Source organism: Trichechus manatus, unplaced genomic scaffold, assembly GCF_000243295.1.
Source record: "Trichechus manatus latirostris isolate Lorelei unplaced genomic scaffold, TriManLat1.0 scaffold00022, whole genome shotgun sequence".
In the NCBI taxonomy this organism is placed as follows: domain Eukaryota; kingdom Metazoa; phylum Chordata; class Mammalia; order Sirenia; family Trichechidae; genus Trichechus; species Trichechus manatus.
The window spans coordinates 6,997,441-7,016,920 of record NW_004443958.1 but is presented as its reverse complement, the minus strand read 5'-3'; the positions used below and the strand labels follow the sequence as shown (position 1 = coordinate 7,016,920).

Genomic DNA, 19,480 nt, shown 5'->3' with positions numbered 1-19,480 from the left:
TAGTTCCCTATATGGCTACAGTAATTTTTGAATTATCTTCAACAAAAAATTTCTAGTATGTGATATTAATATTGTTTGATGATTTCCACATTTCATTTGACTGCCTTTCTTTGGAATGGGCACAAATATGGATTTCTTTTAGTCAGCTGGCCAGGTAGCTGCCTTCCAAATTTCTTGACAGACGAATAAGTGCTTCTAGCACTGCATCCATTTGCTGAAACATCTCAACTGGTTTTTCATCAATTCTTAGAGGCTTGTTTTTCACCAATGTCTTCAATGCAGCTTGAACTTCTTTAGGACCAACGATTCTTGAGCACAGGCTACTTTCTGAAATGGTTGAATTTTGACCAATATACTTTGGATATGTCATTAGAAAGACCAGTTGCTAGAAAAGGACATCATGTTTGATAAAGTAGAAGGCCAACAAAAATGAGGGAAACCCTTAATGAGGTGGAATGACACAATATCCACAATGATGGACTCAAACATACCAACATTCACTAAGACAGCACAGATCCGGCAATGTTTCCTTCTGTACATAAGGTTGCCATATTAGAGCCTACTTGATGGCAACTAACAACAATTTGAAACTTACATATCTATTACTGAAACTCAGCTGAAACCACAGCAATTGTTTAGAAATCAGACCAGAAAAAGATTTTTTCACTTACATTGTTTAGAATTGCCTGGGCATGGTGGTAATTAAAAAGCAGGCCAACTATTAGCCAGTTTCATTATATTTTTAAATTCTCTACAAACAATGCACCTCCTAACTGCCTGTACCCCGAGTGGATTGTCTGCACTGCCCAGTCCTTGGTATGCTACTGAGGACAAGTACATCTAACCCCTGCTCAAATATGGATGGATGATAGGTGAACTACCCACTTACTAAAATGAGAAATAAGTAAACCCTCCACAGACATCAAAAGGACAACAGAGTCAGGGGGTTGTTAACACCTCTGCTGATGCATTTACGTTTAAACCTGTAAAGTTGTTCATCACATTTTTAGAGTTCTATCACTGTGTAATTCTAAGATCTTTAAAAAAGTTGAGGTATAAACAATAGTCTTAGTTTCAATAGTTTCCTGGGAAAAGAAACATTAGCAGAAATTTCTGACCAGTGTGATTCATTTTCATGAAATTCAAGGCTTCTCCCTAACAACAGATTCTGGGCATTTTCCTTAAACAGATTCCTACTGCCACACTGTTCCTAGTGAGACACACTCAAAAGACCAAATCAAACATAAACAGAGATACAACATGCCTCTTGCTTGGACATCAACGCTACATTGCTAGTGAAAAATTAGGGATGTCCTCTTAATGTCATTTAACCCCTACACCTGTCCTGAGTCGGTACACCCTTGCCAAAGAGCAAAGCAACCACTTAACTAGCGGTAAAGGAAGAGTAACCAAAACCAGCTGGGTGTGGGGGCAGAAATTCAGGACAGCATGATGAAGTAGAAGCTGGAATGATAGCAATAAATGTAAAGTCTCCCTTCTATCTGGTGAAAATACTCATTCTTACTACAAAAAAATTCCTCTGTTAGTGGAATGATCTGGAAAACAATAGAGAGAATGGTTGCACAACCTGAAGAATGTAATCAGTGTCACTGAACTTTACATGTAGAAATTGTTGAGATGGCTTATGTTCTGTATTTTTACCAAAAAAAATAAAAAAGAAAAAGAAATCCTTTGGCAATATCATCTCTATGGAAGAAAGAAAAGCTCTTCTAAGATTTCAAATTTCAGTCAATTCTCTACTCTCTGAGATTCTTCTAATTTTTCTCTACCCAATCCAAACCAAAAAACCAAACCCACTGCCGTCAAGTCAATTCTGACTCATAGCAACCCTACAGGACAGAAGAGAACCGCCCCATAGGGTTTCCAAAGCTGTAATCTTTACAGAAGTAGGCTGCCACATCTTTCTCCCATGGAGCAGCTGGTGGGTTCCAACTGCCGACCTTTCAGTTAGCAGGTGAGCACTTAACCACTGCTCCACCAGCGCTCCTTCCAGCCACCCAGAGCTCAGTTAATCCCCCTGAAAAGTAAAATACTTTTGCAGCTATTTCCAGCTCCATGCTCTCGGCCATTATGTTTTCATGCCAGCTCTTTTGACTATGATTATACTGATTCACATATCAGTGAAACGAAGCCCAGAATAAGCCCAAGACCTTGGGATGTTCGCCTCATAGCTCATTTTGACAGGTTTATTTAAGGAGTTTTATACTCGGTTGTGTTTCCTTTTTCAACTAAGAGTATCTTCAGATTCGAGGCCAAATTCATAGGCTAACGTGGTGGGTTCCCTGGAATTAGTCTCCAAACAAGTTACACCTCCTGACAGGGCATACAGTGCATCAGACTCTCCCTCTACAAGCAGGGCAAATTCCTGGTATACTAAAGCTGTGCCTACTACCAAAGCTCAGTGTAGTATGACTGCCATCTGCTGGCATGGGACTGACATTACAGGTTAGACCACAGGATACACTGTACTCAGTGGCAAAAACAATCAAGAGGCACTTGTAAGGAAACCAAAACTTTCTCTGGAGAAATGAAAGAACACATTTCTTCATAAATCTTGTCAATATTTGGCACACACAGAAATATTCACTCTGGAAAAGCTAAAGAATAGTAGAAAATTGGTTTATGGCAGACTTTCAAGTGCGAAATGCAGTGAGGAAATGGGGTTATCAGCTACTAACCCCATTGCCACAGCAGAACCCATTATCATAAACACAGAGGCTAAATCTCATTGACTCACTGGCAGTGAGTTCCTCCCCTGTGAGACCTGTTATGGGCTGACATTAAAACCAGTAACAGGTTGAGGTATCTTCCTTGGAATGCTGTCAATTATTATAACTAAAACCCAAATGACTGAAACATATGCATAGACATTTTGGGAACAAGGAAATTTTTTTCTCATTATACAAACCATGTTCCAATGTTTAAGAATAAGAATCATGCTTAAGAAATGTTTAATCAAGCTCACCCTTGAAATCAGAGCCAGACATTTTTGCTCAGTCCTGATTCTTTCTTCTTTTCTGGCTTTATCTTCAAGATCTGAGGAACTACACAATTTATGGCAATGAAATCCAAGTTCCTACTGTGAACTTCAGTGGGTGTTGCCACTTATTTTCATGGGAAAGAATAGGACCTTGTGTAATTGTGAATAGACAACCACAGGGAAGAATTTCCCATAGAGAACACCCCTTGAAAGGACCTTATTCATTGTAGAAGCCATAAACTCAACACTGAAGGCACTGTCTGCTGTTAATCAACACAAATTACTTCATTAAAGGCCATGGGAACTGAGACAAATTTCAAATATAAAACTAAAGGTATATAATAAAAGTTGTGTTTTTCCACTTATATAATTTCTTCCAGACCCCAAACCTGGATCTCCCCCAGCTTTCCCTGTCAGTAAATGGCCACACATCTGATCAGTAGCTGGAGTCCCAAATGCATTGAGCCATCCTTGCAATCTCTGTTCTCTCACTCACTACATCCAATTCATCTCCATGTCTTGGCAGCCCGACGTCAAAATATATTTCAAACTGGTCTACATCTCTCCATCTCCACAGTGACCAGGGTAGTCCAGTCCCTATCATCTTTCCTGTAAATTACAGCAACAGCTTGCTCAGTGGTCCCTGCTTCCCTTCTGACTCTCCAGTTCTCAGCACTGCTGTTGGAGTGATCTGTCTCAGATATAAACCTCCAGTGGCTTCCCAAATAATCAAACCCAAACTACACAGCAGGGTTTACAAGTCCTTCTGTGATCTGCCCTGTGCCTATTCTTCACTCCCATCATCTTCCTCTCTTTCCCTCATTCATTATACTCCAGTCCCTCTGGATTTCTTTCTGGTCTTCCAGTTCTCCAAGCTTGCTCCCAGTTAGGAGTTTGGATTTGTTTAACCCTCTGCAGGGCCACAGATACCACATGACCAGCTTCTTTTCATTCAGGTCTCACAGTGAACATTACTGCTTCGCCTCTGTGAGCCTTCCTGGCCCCCCACTCCCATCTATATCAGCCCGTTTCCTTTTCCTACCTCATAACCCTGTTTCATTTGCTTCATATTACCTATCACTAGCTGTAATTATCTTGTCCCTTTATTTTTTTTCCATTTTACTTATTACCTCTCTTTTCTCATCAGAATGTAACCTTTATGAGAACAGGGACCTTGCTATCCTGTTTGACACTGTATCCTCAGTATCATATTAAGTACTTAATATTTGGTGAATGAATGAATATGTGTAAACACTACACATCTAGTTACATTTGCCCATAGTCAAAGCTTTGTCTTGTAATTAAAAATAATGGGTGACCAAAATTTAAGAGAACAAAACAAGCATCACAGCATATGTATGATGAAACGATGCTCACTTTCCACTTTTGAATGTTCCTGGTAATATTTCTACTAAGAGCCCTTAGGGTCGTCAAACATTGGCCCAAAAAAACAGCAGCAGCAGCTCAGCTTCATGTGCATATGGGAAGCAAGAGGTCCAACAATATTCAGCTCCCTGAGAATAAAAGAAATGGGTTCTTCTGCAGTGATGGGGAAGAGATTCCTGTTTGCATTCAGAGACGCTATAAACAGTTATTGGCATGGTTTTGGATTCATCAGCATGCATTCTCAAAAAAATGACCTTGATTTGAGAAAGAAAATGGCTGGAGTATCTCTGATGCAGATGTGATCAGAGCATATCCATTGGCAAGTCAGGGGAATTCTGTAGTCTGAACTGGCTTCAGTGGAAAACGAACAAGGTGCATTTGTCATTTTTGCACACTGGTGACTGGTGACACAGAGCTGTCTAATAAGCTCAGATGAATCTTCTGATAAGTGCCAGAATGCAGTTCCAGGATAAATTAGTAGACTTATCACCAGACCCCAAAACTGCTGGAGTGGAGAACACACTGGACTGGAAGGCAGGGACTCAGTTTCTCTCACTGCAGCGTCTCCTAACTGCTTTTTGTACATGCACACCCACTGGCCTCCTGAGATCAATTCTTCACTGAAGACAGTAACTGGATAAAATGCAAACGTGGCCACGCCATTCCCCTGCTTCCTAGGGTTGTTGTATCAAATTAAATAATGTGCATCAGGGATTTAGCACATAATAAAAGTCCAATAAATGTTACTTTTATTATCCTATTTTACAGTTGTGGAAAATGAACATTAGAAAAACTAAAAAAAAAAAATTCGCAAAGGTCAGAAATTTAATAAATTGCAAAGCTAAGATTCAACCCTAGAACTTTTTGACTTGAACACTCATACTCTTACCCATTTATTTCACCGTGCAAACTCTCTTCCTGATTAAGTTGTTTTAAGTGAGCCAAAAAGTGATGCAGAAAAATGTCAAATGCTAGGAAAAGACAAAAGGTGTTACTCTTATTAAACACTTATTAAAACTCTTATTAATGAATGCCAGGACAGCGTGCCTTGCTTTTCAATTCCTTTTACGTATTTGCTTGCATAGGCATCCACATTTGATACACAAGCTGAGAGAGCTGCTTATACAGGTTCAGTTAGCCTATTAACAAGGAGGATTCTAGAAAAAGCTGGGAAAGAACAGAGAGAGGTCATTGCAAATTTTATAGGCAAAACACAGTCTCCGCTCGTGAACAATGTTTGTGAAACCTTTCGAGATTACCTACACATCTTTGACTGCCATACACCCGAGGGTGAACACTACATCAATCACACAAAAAAATGAGTGTCCAAATTTCTACAGTGATTCACTGTCACTCTGTTTATTTTTAATATATGCTACTAAGATTAAATTTGCGAATTTTCCTCCTCCACAATCTTTCAGAGTTTCTTTTATTCTCTGTTGGTGACAGAACAAAAGAATCGGTTGAATTAGACAGCGCTCTACAATTAGGGATGCCTGAGCCTCACACGTCCCACGTTATTTCCAGGAATTTGAAATTTTTGAAGGTTACACAAACCAAGAAGCAAATGACGGCAGTGGACATGAAGCTACAAATGTGGCTTGATGAACTAGTGAAGAAACTTGTATAACTTCTCTGAAAGGACAGAAGTTGCTTTAGGATGGTTTACTGGAGAACAGGGCTGACTGCTCATTTTTAATTAAAATTCCAAAACCAGAGGAAACATCTATTAATGGCTGCAGAAGGTGCCATTTCTGAAAAGTCAGTACGTAGCTTAGGGCATTGGTGGAGCAGAAATAGCATGTGGTTCTCAGAGCCAAATCGAGACATGAAGTTGCCCCAGGCAGCCTAATAATTGGGAAGCCCTTCAAGTGGATATTCTTAAAATAGATTTTAACCTGTATTTAGAGAAGATTCCGAGTTCTGCATAAAGAAAGTGGGTACTGGGAGTACCAGTAACGGCATCCTCATTCTCTGTTGCTCCCCAGCAATTTTGTTCTGGCCCCCTAAATTGCGTTCCCCATTCAGAAGAAAAAAAAAAAAGCACTGAACTGAACTACAACCCCCACTTCTTAGAAGGCAACTTAGTAAATACTGATTGTTACCGCAGTTTGCCCAAAAAACACCCACACAAATGGCTTAACAAAAATTCCTTCTGATCTCATATATTATTTCTCTGACAATAACTCTGCTGGATTCTATTTTCTCCATCTAATTATCTTCCCCAAACTGGTCTAGCACCCTCAGGGTTTGATCACAGAAGCAGAACTACTAGGAGATTTATATCATGAGGGACTTGATCTTAGGCAATTGTGAGTTAAAGAGTCTAGTGAACTAGTGGAAGCTCAGCAGTGCTGGCAGTTGGGAATGGAAGATGGATGTGAAGTGGGGGAAGCAAGCTCAAAGGGGATCCTGTAGGGATGGACCGGAATCCATGAAGATGGACTAGAACCTGCGTCAGACACTCACAGCCTCTGACCCTCCCCAACTTTGATGACGGAGATAATACGAAGCAGAAATTTTGTCATGGAGCTAAACTTGCATCTGACCCAGGAGTCAAAATAGCTGAATGAGGGAGTCTAGCAGGAATTGGAGGACCTGCAGGCTGTCTACTGCCCCACGCCAGCAAGGTGAGAAAATAGATAGACGACAACATGTACAAGCTGCATCAGCACCGTGTGCTCTGCACCCACTGACCTCGTGTAGGTAAAAGGATTATCACTGCTGCTTCACTTACGCCTTCCAAATCAAACGCAGAGTATCTTTGTGGCTCACACTAGCCCACACTATACCCAGAAGGAAATTCTGGAAATAGTAGTTCCAAATTAGCTAAAGTGGCACAATGTAATTCCACCACATACCCTCTTCCAATAAATTGATACCTTAGGAAAATTCCTGGCAGGCCCATCCATAAATCCAGCTATGGGTTAAAAAGAGTTTTGTGACTTCAGTGTGTAAGGGATAGACACGATAGAATATTACCACCAGGGAGTCCTCCTATCCCATCTTGCTTTTCGCAAATGAGAAAAACAAGATCCAGGAAGGTTTAGAAAGTTGCTCCAGGTCTCACAGTTGGCCAGAGGCAGTACAAGAAAGCAGTTTACCTGTCTTCTAATCCATTATCTGGAAACAGAGAAAGCCATACAAATAAGTAGAAACTTCCAGTAAGCAAACCTCTGCTTTAACACACCCAGGCCAATTTGAAGGCTGTATGCTGTATGAACATATAATAAACTTTGTGGCCTTGGTATGTCCTATCATTCAAAAAAATTACTGCAAAACCTACATTCATAATTTTTATTTTGAAATATACATTTTCTTTAAGCACTGTATCTTTTCAAGAAAACGGGCCATCAGAGAATTCATCCAACAGTAAGCTGCAGAAACTTAAAATTTTTTCTCTAAAATTATTTTCCCAATTTTTTTTAACTTTGTGATGCCCTTACATAAAATGTTTCATTAAATACAATCATCAAAGTATATTAAAGTTGATATTTTAAACCTTAGCCCTAAAAAGAGGCATATAGCGTAACATTTAGAACATAATCTTTGGATTTATACAGCTCCAACTTCAAATATGAGCTCTACCACTTGCCAGCTTTTGGATTTGCAGCAAGTTCTCCAACCTTTCAGAGACTATGTTCTTGTCTTTAAAATAAGAATCAAAGTGTTGTTAGGATTAAATGAGATAATGCATGTAAAACACTTACTACAGTGCTAGAAGAATAAAAGACCATAAAAAGGGGAACTATAAATTATTATTATTGACACTAATAATGGCATCACAGTAATTAGTATTAAAAATTAACTATTATAAATTAGTATTATGATCATAATCACAAAGAATATGCTGGACCTAAAGGAATGAATACAGAACAACAGGATTTGTATAAGTTCTCTTATTGAAAAGAATAATTAATGTGCTGCCTTTAGGAGGTCATATTAATGAAACATGGCATCAGGATCAGAGGAAGACTCATTAACAACCTGTGATACGCAGATGACACAACCTCAATTGCTGAAACCTGAAGAGGACTTAAAGCACTTACTGATGAAGATCAAAGACTACAGCCTTCAGTATGGATTACACCTCAACAGAAAAGAAAAAAAAATCCTCACAACTGGACCAATAAGCAACATCATGATAAACAGAGAAAATACTGAAGTTGTCAAAGATTTCATCTTACTTGGATCCACAATCTACGCCCACGGAAGCAGCAGTCAAGAAATCAAACAACGTATTGCACTGGGCAAATCTGCTGTAAAAGACCTCTTTAAAGTGTTAAAAAGCAAGATGTGCCTTGAGGACTAAGGTGAACATGAACCAAGCCACAGTGTTTTCAATTGCCTCATACGTGTGCGAAAGCTGGACAAAGAATACTGACTATACCATGGACTGCCAGAAGAGCAAACAAATCTGTCTTAGAAGAAGTACAGCCAGAATGCTCCTTAGTAGCGAGGATGGTGAGACTTCATCTCACGTACTCTGGAGAAGAACATCATGCTTGGTAAAATAGAGGGTGAGCAAAAAAGAAGACCCTCAACAAGATGGACTGACACACTGGCTACAACAATAGGCTCAAACATAGCAACGACTTTGAGAATGGTGAAGGACCGGGCAGTGTTTCCTTCTGTTGTACATGGGTTCACTATGAGTTGGAACTGACTCAGCAGCACCTAACAACAACAACAGAGTTTAATATAAAAAGAACCTGATGTCAACATATGCTTTAGCATCTATTAGGTCTCCCAATATGAGAAATGTTACAGAAATTTCAAGCCTAGGTTTCAGGATGAAACAAATAGGAGTTGCATGAAGTTAAGTATATATCTTTGCCAACCTCCTACCTCCCGCTGTTTATTTTCTTTCCATTGCTCAAGTTCCCCTTCAAAATTAAGAAATGTACATCAAACATAACTTCACTGGTCCAGCAGCCTCTCGTCCAACTGATCTTGGCCACAGAGCAAGCGGTTCGCTGATGGCCCTTTAACATGAGAACAATTATTCTGAAGCTGTTGAGCCCCATCACCGGCACTCAGCACTTCTTTGCTATGCAAATAAAAGCTGCACTGATTTTTGTTTCATCTAGGGCTGTATAAATTCCGAGTCACAAAGGTCCAAGCTTTCCTGATGTCCTCACGCAGTGTCAAGTAGGTTGTTGACAAACATGAGATTAGTTGAATTCAACTTTAGACAATCCATCCCTGTCTGAGTTCCACTGCTATTCTGACCTCCTCCTACCTTCTGTCCGCAACCATTACTTCAGCTCCACACACAGACATGACTCTGTCTGCTGAGTTGAAATATCAAAGGTTTATTTCTTTCCCATGTTGTATGTCCACTGCAAGGTGTCAGGATGTCTCTGCTCATTTTATTCATCCAGGGTCCCAGGCTGATGGGGCAGGCACCATCTTGAACATTGCCAGTTTCTGCGCCAGAGGAAAAAGAGAGTTCCGCAGAGTCTCGCACCAGCAATTAAATGCTTGAACTGAAAGGGGCCCACACCACTTCTTCTTACAACTCATTGGCCACAATGGTCACATGGCTGCACCCAACCACAACAGGGCTTGGAAGTACAACTTACCCAGAAGGGGTGAACCAGAAATATTTGGGGAAGTGCCTTGATGACTAACATATAGAATTTCTATATAATTCAAAACAGAAATATCTTTCTTTTGTTTGAAAAACTGTAGCCTTAAGATAGTTCATTTTCTGTTGAAAACTTTTTGGTGACAAGTCACAGAATATACTCATTATATGTAGGGATACCAAAATCAGACGTGTGTAACATATTGATTAAAAATCTCAGGTACAAATAAGTATCAGTTTTTTTAAAAGCGTTTCAAATAGCAAGTAGCCATAGTATCCTAGAAATTACACTGACATGGAGACTTACATACCATATTTTTACTCAAATAACGCATGCCTTGTAGGTTTCTCAGCCGTGCCCTCCTCCAGTGAGGTATTTTCATAAGTACACTCTGCTAATTTTTTACAGCAACATGAAAAAAAAATGGCAGAGCAGCACTTATGAAAATAGCTTGTGGGAGGAGGGCACGGCTGGCAAACAAACGTAGAAGGCATGCGTTATTTGCTCAAAAAATACGGTACTCATCCCTTCCCCATACCAATAAAAACCACAAGGAAGACAACCTGAGGCAAAAGACCTATCCAAGAGTTCTGCCAGGAGTCAGACTTCCAGGTTTGAACAAACTGCCTCCATGACGATCTATCTTAATGTGCAAAGACTGAGTTTGACCATTTCACTTAATTTTGCTTTAAGAATTCCAATTATTGGCCTTGGAGCATATACATGCATGGGGATGATAACAATCTAAATCTACACTAAGAGTAGCCACTAGCCACATGTAGCTACTTTAATAACTGGCTGTGAAGCCTATACTATGCTATTGAAACTTAAATGTTAATTCATTAAAATTAAAATTTCAGTTGCTCATTCATAGTAGCCACATTTCTAGTGCTCACTAGGCACATCTGGTTAGTGGCAACTCAACTGGAATAGTGTAGATACCAAACACTCCCATAACTGCAGAATGTTTTATTGGACCACTTCAGCTACTGAAAACAACTGAACGTTCCTCATTTCCCAAAGTCATACTTTTAGAAGAGTAAGTTGATTTCTGAGATCTCAAAGAGCTAAGTAGAAAGTCCGGGTTATAATAACCCAACAGTCCATCTCTAGGGTTGGACAAACTTGTTTTAATCTCATCGGTTTGATATGCTTTAGCTCCTTAGTTACAGGGATTACCTACAGCAACACAGAAGCAGTTCAAATTCAAGGTCATTCAAGCTAGAAAAGGAAAGCAGAACATTAGAAATCAGACAGAACTTGTCTCACTTCTACTACCCCTGCACTCCATAGCTCCAGGCTATAATTTAGCCTAAAGAAATTGGTGTAAGATTTGTTACACTTTTTTGTGGGAAAATATTATAGAAAGTCTAGGTCAAGAGCCGTAAGTAAAATAAGATTTTGATCTCTGTAGCTCATTCATATGTTTCCACTAAATTAAGAACATTTTATACCAGACAATAAAAATAAAGAAAGAGGGCAACCAACTTGGGTTCCATGGACAAAGAGGAAATAACAGAAGAAGCACCTACAGTGCTCTTCCCCAGGTATGATATTAACATAACCTGTGCATTATTATTATTCCTCAGGACGGGGTTGGTGGATGACCAACATGACCGCAATGACTTCTAAAAACAAGACTGGCAGCTAGTCAGGCTTCAATTCTGTTACTCTGTTTTGTTTTGTTTTGTTTTGGGGGAGTATAAAAATATTGCAAAATAAGCAAGTACATACTGCTGCAACCCCAGTTCCTCACAGTTGAACCCCTTTATAATGCCCTCAGCTTCTGTTTAAGCAAACTCCTCTTCCAACTTCTGCAAAGGTTGTTACATCAGAGATGCAAGCCGATTTTCCACTACCTTGTCTAAGTTTACCAAGATCCGGTAAGAGGACTGAGGATCTAACTACAGATGGCTTAAGAACTTTAGCTGATTTGAGCAGAGTTTGAGCAACAGTAAAAATCAAAACATTCCTCTGGACAAGTTCTACTGAACCATGGTATATTTTCAGCAAAAATATATTCATTCTCTGAAACCTACACAGAGTCGACAAGACTTTACCTTCTCTTTTGCAATTTAGGGAGGAAAAAATTAAAACTTTTTATCTACAAATGGACATACAGTTTACCTTTTTAGCCCAACTCCCCAAATTATAATTACAAGCAGAATTTTAAGAAATATTCATGAAACACGAAGTAGGCATACTTGTGTATTTACTATGAATTTTTTTTGCCATTAAATATGAACTTGCAGTTGAATATCTGAACTGTGCAGTGACCAGTACTGAGTCCATTTCTATAAGATCTAAAAGTCTAAAATGATGGTTAAGAGTCCAGACTTAGAGTTAGACCGAGATTAAAATATTAGCAATGCGAATTTGCTACAATGACTTTGGGAAAGTTACCACATCTCTTCAAATGTCTTACTTGCAAAATGCAGAAAGTAGTATCTCAGAGAGCTTGTAATGATTAGCAGTAAAGTAATGCAAAGTATCCGGCATGCAGCAGCTGGTCACTGAATGCTAGCTGCTGTTGTCACTGATGTTACCCATGAGTAAGAACAGTACCACAATGACATAAGTATGACCATAGAAGATGGCATTATATCATCAACCCTGGAAGGCCAAAGCAGTTCTGTTCAGTCACTAGGGATATACTTTAAGCACTAACTGAATAAATACATGACTGTCTTTATGGAGGATTTAGTGCTAACCAGCCCACTATCACATGAAATACCACCCCCACGCCCCATCTTCACAGTATGGAAAGGTTCCTTGCTTTGAGGTACAGGCTATGGTGGTATGGGTATTTGTTTGTTTTAAAGCCCTGGACCTGAAATCTGGAAACCTAGGTTTGAATCCCAGCTCTGTCAATAATAAGCTGTGTGACTTTAACTACTAAGTCTCTTGGCCTCACTGTGCCTCAGTTTCCTCATCTATAAAAATAGGGATTGTTGTGAGCATTATGATACTTCTGAAAGTGCTTTGCAAACTGTAAATGCTAGTTATTATACGAATTAAGAAAAAGCCACCAAGACCAGCCCTGTTCCCCAGCTTGCCAGGTGTCTGTGCCTCAACCTCTCAGCCAAAGTTCCAACAGACTTCACCAAAATGCTGTCTCAAATGGAACACGCCATGGGAACCATGATATTCGCATTTCACAAACTTGCTGGGGATAAAGGCTACTTAACAAAAGAGGACGTGAGAGTGCTCGTGGAAAAAGAGTTCCTTGGATTTCTGGAAAACCAAAAAGGCCCTCTGGCTGTGGAGAAAATAAAGGAGGAGCTGAACCAGTGCTGAAATGGCAAAGTGGGCCTCCAGAGCTTTTTGTTGCTAATTGCTGGGCCCACCATCACATGCAATGATGATTTTGTAGTACACATGAAGCAGAAGTGAAAGAAGTAGGTAAAACTGAGGAATCACTTCCACCTTGATAAGAATTATTCCAAAGGGCTGCTTAAGGAATCTGTCCCACAACTTCCCCCTGTAAACGTATTTCATGAGCAGACTGGGGCCCGAATAATATGAACAAATAAAATCCAACTCCCATTTGACAAGTAGAGGAAGAAAAGTCAATTAGATCCTAGAGAAGTTTTTGATAACTTACATTCTTTGCATCTTCTTGCTCTCAATACACAAATTTAAAAAAAAAATAGAAAAGAAAAAAGCCACCAAGAATATGCTACTATAATGCAACTATGTTACCAAGGAGGGGAAGCCTGTGCCCTGGGATTTCTTGTGTCATGGAATTAGGCTACTCTACCTTCATTCCTCAATCCATTCATTCACAAATAGTTAGTGAATGCCTACATTGTGCCAGGTTCAGCTTTAGGGGCTGAAAATACAAAGGTGAAGAAAACAGATGAAGTCTCACTCTTCATGAAACCCTTACTCTAGGCAGGAAGACAGACAATAACCAAGTAAATAAACCTATGCTCTACTACTACCAGGTCACTGAAATTGCAACGAGGACAAAGCAGCATAGGAGGGCAGGATGGTAGGAGGGTAGAAGTTCTCGTTGAAGAGGTAACATTTAAGCTGAGAGTTGAATGTGAGACTTGAAGTGAGAGAACAAGCAGTGTGGCTGTTTCAGCAAGAACATTCTCGCAGAGAAGACACCAGGTACTGAGGCAAGACCATAATTAGAATCGTGGAGGAACATCATGAAAATCAGAGCAGCTGAAGCATCGTGATAAAAAAGGGGAGGGGTAGGAGGTGGAGCTTGGATCATTTAGTACTTGTAGGTCATGGTAACAAATTTGGACGTCATTTGGTAAGCTGGAAGAAGCAAAGAACATGTGAGCTGAGGAAACAGAAGAGAGAAGATATGTTTTGCTAAGAATGGGCAAGGGAGGTGGAATGAATTGCAACATGGGACAGAGTGGGAAAGAGTAAACCCTGGCTTGCGGCCTCAGTGGGAGGTCCTGGACGGCCAAGCCCTGAGAGCCTGCAGTGTGTCAGGGTGGATGCAGACAGTGACACCCATTCCAAGACTAACCAAAACCTTCAGTCAGGGGTACAATCAGTACTGAGGACCAGCACTACTTTTTCAGAACATTTGCACAGTTAAGTCAAGTAAGTTAGCATTCACTTTTAAAGTGACTTTTGGCAGGAACATGTTTAGATGCTGAAGTGAATGCAGAAGAGCCACAAGCATTCCCAGCAAGGAGGAATAAGAAAGACCTTGTACAATCCCCAAGATAACAAACGTTCTTAAAGGAACGGTGTTGTCTCTTTTTATTACTGCTATATCCCCAGTGCATCTAGTTCACTGCCTATCACATAGCAGGCACTCAAAGATTTTTTCAGTGAATGAGTAAGAGGAAGAAAGGAATGAAGAGAGAGAAAAAGGAAGGAAGGAAGGAGAGACCGGGGAGGGAGGAAGGGAGGGAAGGGAAGGAAGGAAAGAAAATATAGGTGATGCACTTCTTTCAAATGAGAAAAGCTACTGATAGGTCAGATCCTCATATCAGGAACAGCAGCACCAAAGCTATCCCTATGTTTTGCTTTAATTGACACATAATATGAAAATGTTACTCTATATAGGTACATTTTCAAAGGGAAGAATAATATATTGTAAAATATTTTGGTATCCCTGAACATGACTGCTTTAAAATTGGTTAACAAGATTCAGAGAGTCCAGTTCCTATTTTTTAAAAGAAACTGAAGCTACTGTTGCTATCTTTACTTTGAAGTACTCTGCCTTCTGACTGGTTCAATTTAAAACAGTTTGAGAATAAGAATATTCTGATTTTCATGTAAAAGACATTCTACTGGCCACATATGCACAGGAACAAATTTGTGCAGTAGAAATGTTTAATATGTTAATAAACATTAACAATCCCAAATATATATTTACACTCTGAGACAAGTGACATAACAGACCAGAAACCACTAGACAGGTGACATAAATCTAGTGACTCTCAAACTGGCAAATGCGACACATAAAGAAATTGAGTATCACACATTCACGCATTAGCCTCTCATGCAATTTTTCCGGCATTCTTTGTATGGAATACATACTGCTGCATCAAAATAAAAATTATATGTATTAAGTTTCTTTGTATTTTCTTTCGGACTTATTGATAACAAATTTTTTAAAAATATATAGCTAACACTGATTTTTTTTAAAAAAAACAAAATCTCACAACATATTCAGGGCAGTTTGAAAAATGCTGATGTGGGAAAATTCTGGAGCATGATCCACCATCAGAACAAACTTTAGGGATGTGCTTCAATCCAAACAAGACCTCCAGTGTTAGAACACCAGAAGAGTTTGGAAGCTCCAATGGGCTGTAGACTCGACTGAGCCTGGGATCCATCCAAAATAGACAGAAAATACCAGATGAGACTTTCTAACTCTTCCACTAGTTCCCAACATGAAACCCTCCTTTCCAGCTAGGAAGATACACAACAAGCACGTTCTCATCTCGATACACTTGTTCCCATCCCAACCCAGACAGTAATGTAACCAGTAACCAGTTGCCATCAAGTCAATTCTGACTCATGGTGACCTCACGTGCGTCAAAGTAGAACTGTGCTCCACAGGGTTTTCAATGGCTGATTTTTCAGAAGTAGATCACCAGGCTTTTCTTCCAAGGTGCCTTTGAGTAGACTCAAACCTCCAACCTTTTGGTTAGCAGCCGAGTGTGTTAACCTTTTGCACCATCCCCTTATTTCTCTATTTCATTCTTATCCATGTTTCATTCTATCTCCATTGTGAAGCAGTTCCTAAGTACCCAGGCCTCTCTTGGACTTCTACAAATCTTACAGTCAGTGTCACTTACAAGACAATTTTTCTATATTGCTGTTTATATTGTTTAGGTTTCCAATTGTGTCATCCGTGCAACATTCTCCCCAGTTAGAGTTTAAGCTCCTCACAGATGTGAATAATGTCTTATGTCTTCATGAATATCCTAATTAACAGTTCTTTGCACATCAAACAAAAAAACCCAAACCTACTGCTGTCGAGTCAATTTCAACTCATAGCAACCCTACAGTACAGAGTAGAACTGTCCCATAGGGTTTCCAAGGAGTAGCTGGTGGATCTGAACTGCGGAACTTTTGGTAGGCAGCCGAGCTCTTTTACCACTGTGCCACCAGCAGCCCTTGCACATAAAAAAACTGTTGCCATCGAACAGTCCGACTCACAACAACCTTATAGGACATAGCAGAACTGCCCCATAGGGTTTCCAAGGAGCAACTGGTGGATTCGAACTTCTGGCCTTTTGGTTAGCTACTGAGCTCTTAACCACTGTGCCACCAGTTTCCCTTGTACATAACAGACACTAAAAATATGTACAAAGTGACCAAAAGAATTAATCTATTAGTTTGCTCTTTATTAAGATGTCTGGAAATAAAAAACAGCACAGGCATGACATGAAAAGATTAATGGAACTCCCCAAGGACTTAGTTTATGACCACAGAGTAATTTATGTACCGTGAAACCTACATCCATTACTTGCCAAAGTCTTTCAGCAGTAAACAAGTCTCCTTAAAGAAGAGCTTGTGTTTCTGGTTTTATGCATATGAACTCATGAGACATTGGTCTATGGTCTACATGGAATTTAAAATAATGCTGCTAAATTCCTATTTAAGTTGAACTAAAATAATTTTATTCCCATCTTCAATTACCATTCATTCAGATGCAACAAGCTGGGATGGGGAAGGCCTGTATTAGAAAGTCCTGATCTTCACTTGGACAGACATTATAATATGCTACATTCACCTTTATTCAGTCTCATCTCAGAAAAGGTCCTTTCTTAGCTCTCATAAGAAGCCACGTTCAAACTCCCCCAGAGGCACCTTGGAAGAAAGGCCTGGCAATCTGCTTCTGAAAGGTCACAGCCTTGAAAACTCTATGGTGCAGTTCTACTCTGCACATGAGGTCACTGTGGGTCGGAATCGACTCAACGGCAACTAACAACAACATTCTAAACCAGAGAATGGCAAATTTGAGGCATCCGTTCTACCTCTCTCACTTTGAGAACTTGGAAGCCATTGTTAAATGATCACAGGCTCTTAATTACTAAGCCGGGACTTTACCTCAGACTCTGTCTCAATTCAATTATCTTAGGAACCACTGCCAATCAAATAGATTTGTTCTACAAGGTAAGTCCTCATTTCCATTCCTGGTCTAAACCGCCCTCAAGTCTTGATCTCCCCTTCCAGTTTTAATTCTCAGAAATATTACAATGATTTGGCCGTAGCCATCTGGTTATGTTTTGCCTCAATTCATTTGATTAAAGTCCACCTTGAATATACCATTGTATCTGAGGCACACTGATAAAGAAGGGGAGTTCAAAAGGAAAATACAGCCCTTCCGGTGATAATCTTTCTTTCATTGTCTCAGAGGTAATATAGCACAGACACACTCCCTCTAACTCCTTTCATGAGCAGAACTTTTCTTTGTTACTTCCCGAGGATATGATGTGCTACAGACTGGGACCAAAACGGGAGAGTTGGTGAAAAGAGATAACCAAGGAGGAAATGATAACAAAAATTCCTTCAGAAAGCCCTAATGGTTATTTTTATCAAACGACTTCCAATTTTATCATGCTCCTCATATTTAAAAATGTTTGTCTTCCTGGGTACAGAGGGAAGGAATCAACCTGACAAATCACTGTGTTCCCCAATTTTGTCTTGACGAACACCCGAACCACTCTCCCACTTGATGACTTAGTGATCTGCTGATATGAATATGGTCTTTCTTCTCCAAATCAAATATACTGAAACAGATGGCTACCCTTTAAAGTCTAAAAAAGGAAAAGCATTGGCAAAAAAACTACTACTTTAAAGAGGAGAGCACTTAAGAAAATTTGTTAATCAAAAGAGGAAGCCTGACAACCAAAGACGTTAATACACAATTCACTAAAAAAGGAAAAACGGCCAGTAAACTATAATAAAGATTTTCAACTGAAGAAATAGAAATGAAAACTACCATTAGTATTTTTTGTTTTGTTTTGCCTATTACTTTGCCAAAGTTAAAAAATATTGACTACCTACCACACAAATGTGAAGATATGCCACGATGATGTAGTGTTGTTGGGAGTTTATTTGGTATGTATTTCCTAAAAAGCAATTTGGTAATACGTGCTGCCTCAGTCAAGGTTCGGTCAGGAGAACAGAAGTCATTCTTGGAAAGAAGAGGTTTAATACGGAGCTTATACTGAGGCCTATACCACAGCTGGGAGTCTGCAGCATGTCCATCAGGAAGGCACCTTTCAGGAAATCTGGAAGTGAAGAGATCATAAGGAAGTGACCACTGATGAAAACAGCTCCCTGCAGTATTGAACTAGGTGATTCTTGGGAGGATACCTGGAGACACTAATGACCTTGCTGCTTGCCGGGCTGAAGTGGTGATTCTCTTGAGGATGCCCAATAGCCATGGGCAGAACTCCACATCTGAATTCGCCCAAGGGTCTACCCGCACAGCTGCTGTTAGAGAATGGGTTCTCTTTATCCTCCATCTCATGCAACTCCCTCTCATTGGTAGATTCGAAATAGACCTTACATCAAGGGAATCTGGTAAATGTACTTTCTGGCCTTTAAGCCCCTGTTTTACATGGGAGAACTTAGGAAGGCAGAGAAGAACCAAAGCAGTTGCCTTTGAGTTGATTCCAGCTCATGGTGACCCCCTATGGTGCAGTGTAGCACGGTAGAACTGCACTCCATAGGGTTTTCATGGCTATGACCTTTTGGAAGCAGACTGCCAGGCCTTTCTTTTAAGGGGCTTCTGGGCAGGTTCAAACCACCAACCTTTCCATTAGCAGTCCAATGCTTAATCGTTTGCGTCACCCAGGGACTCCTAGGGAGGCAGAGATGGTGCTGAATATTGATGAGCAGTATCCAGCACCTATATTAATATTTTAAGTCTTTCTATCTTTGACTCAGTGACTTCTCCTCTAGGAATTTAAACTGAGGAATTAATGGATCATGGTACAAGGTGCATAACATATGTAAGGATGTTTATCACAACACTGATTATAACAGAATCAATAGTAAC

The 19,480-nt window shown here is 39.9% G+C and overlaps 1 pseudogene; it reads left to right on the top strand.

The window, feature by feature from the left end:
- The first annotated feature begins 12,810 nt into the window (after positions 1-12,810).
- Positions 12,811-13,380, top strand: LOC101340956 (protein S100-A10 pseudogene; annotated as a pseudogene).
- Positions 13,381-19,480: the final 6,100 nt, after the last annotated feature.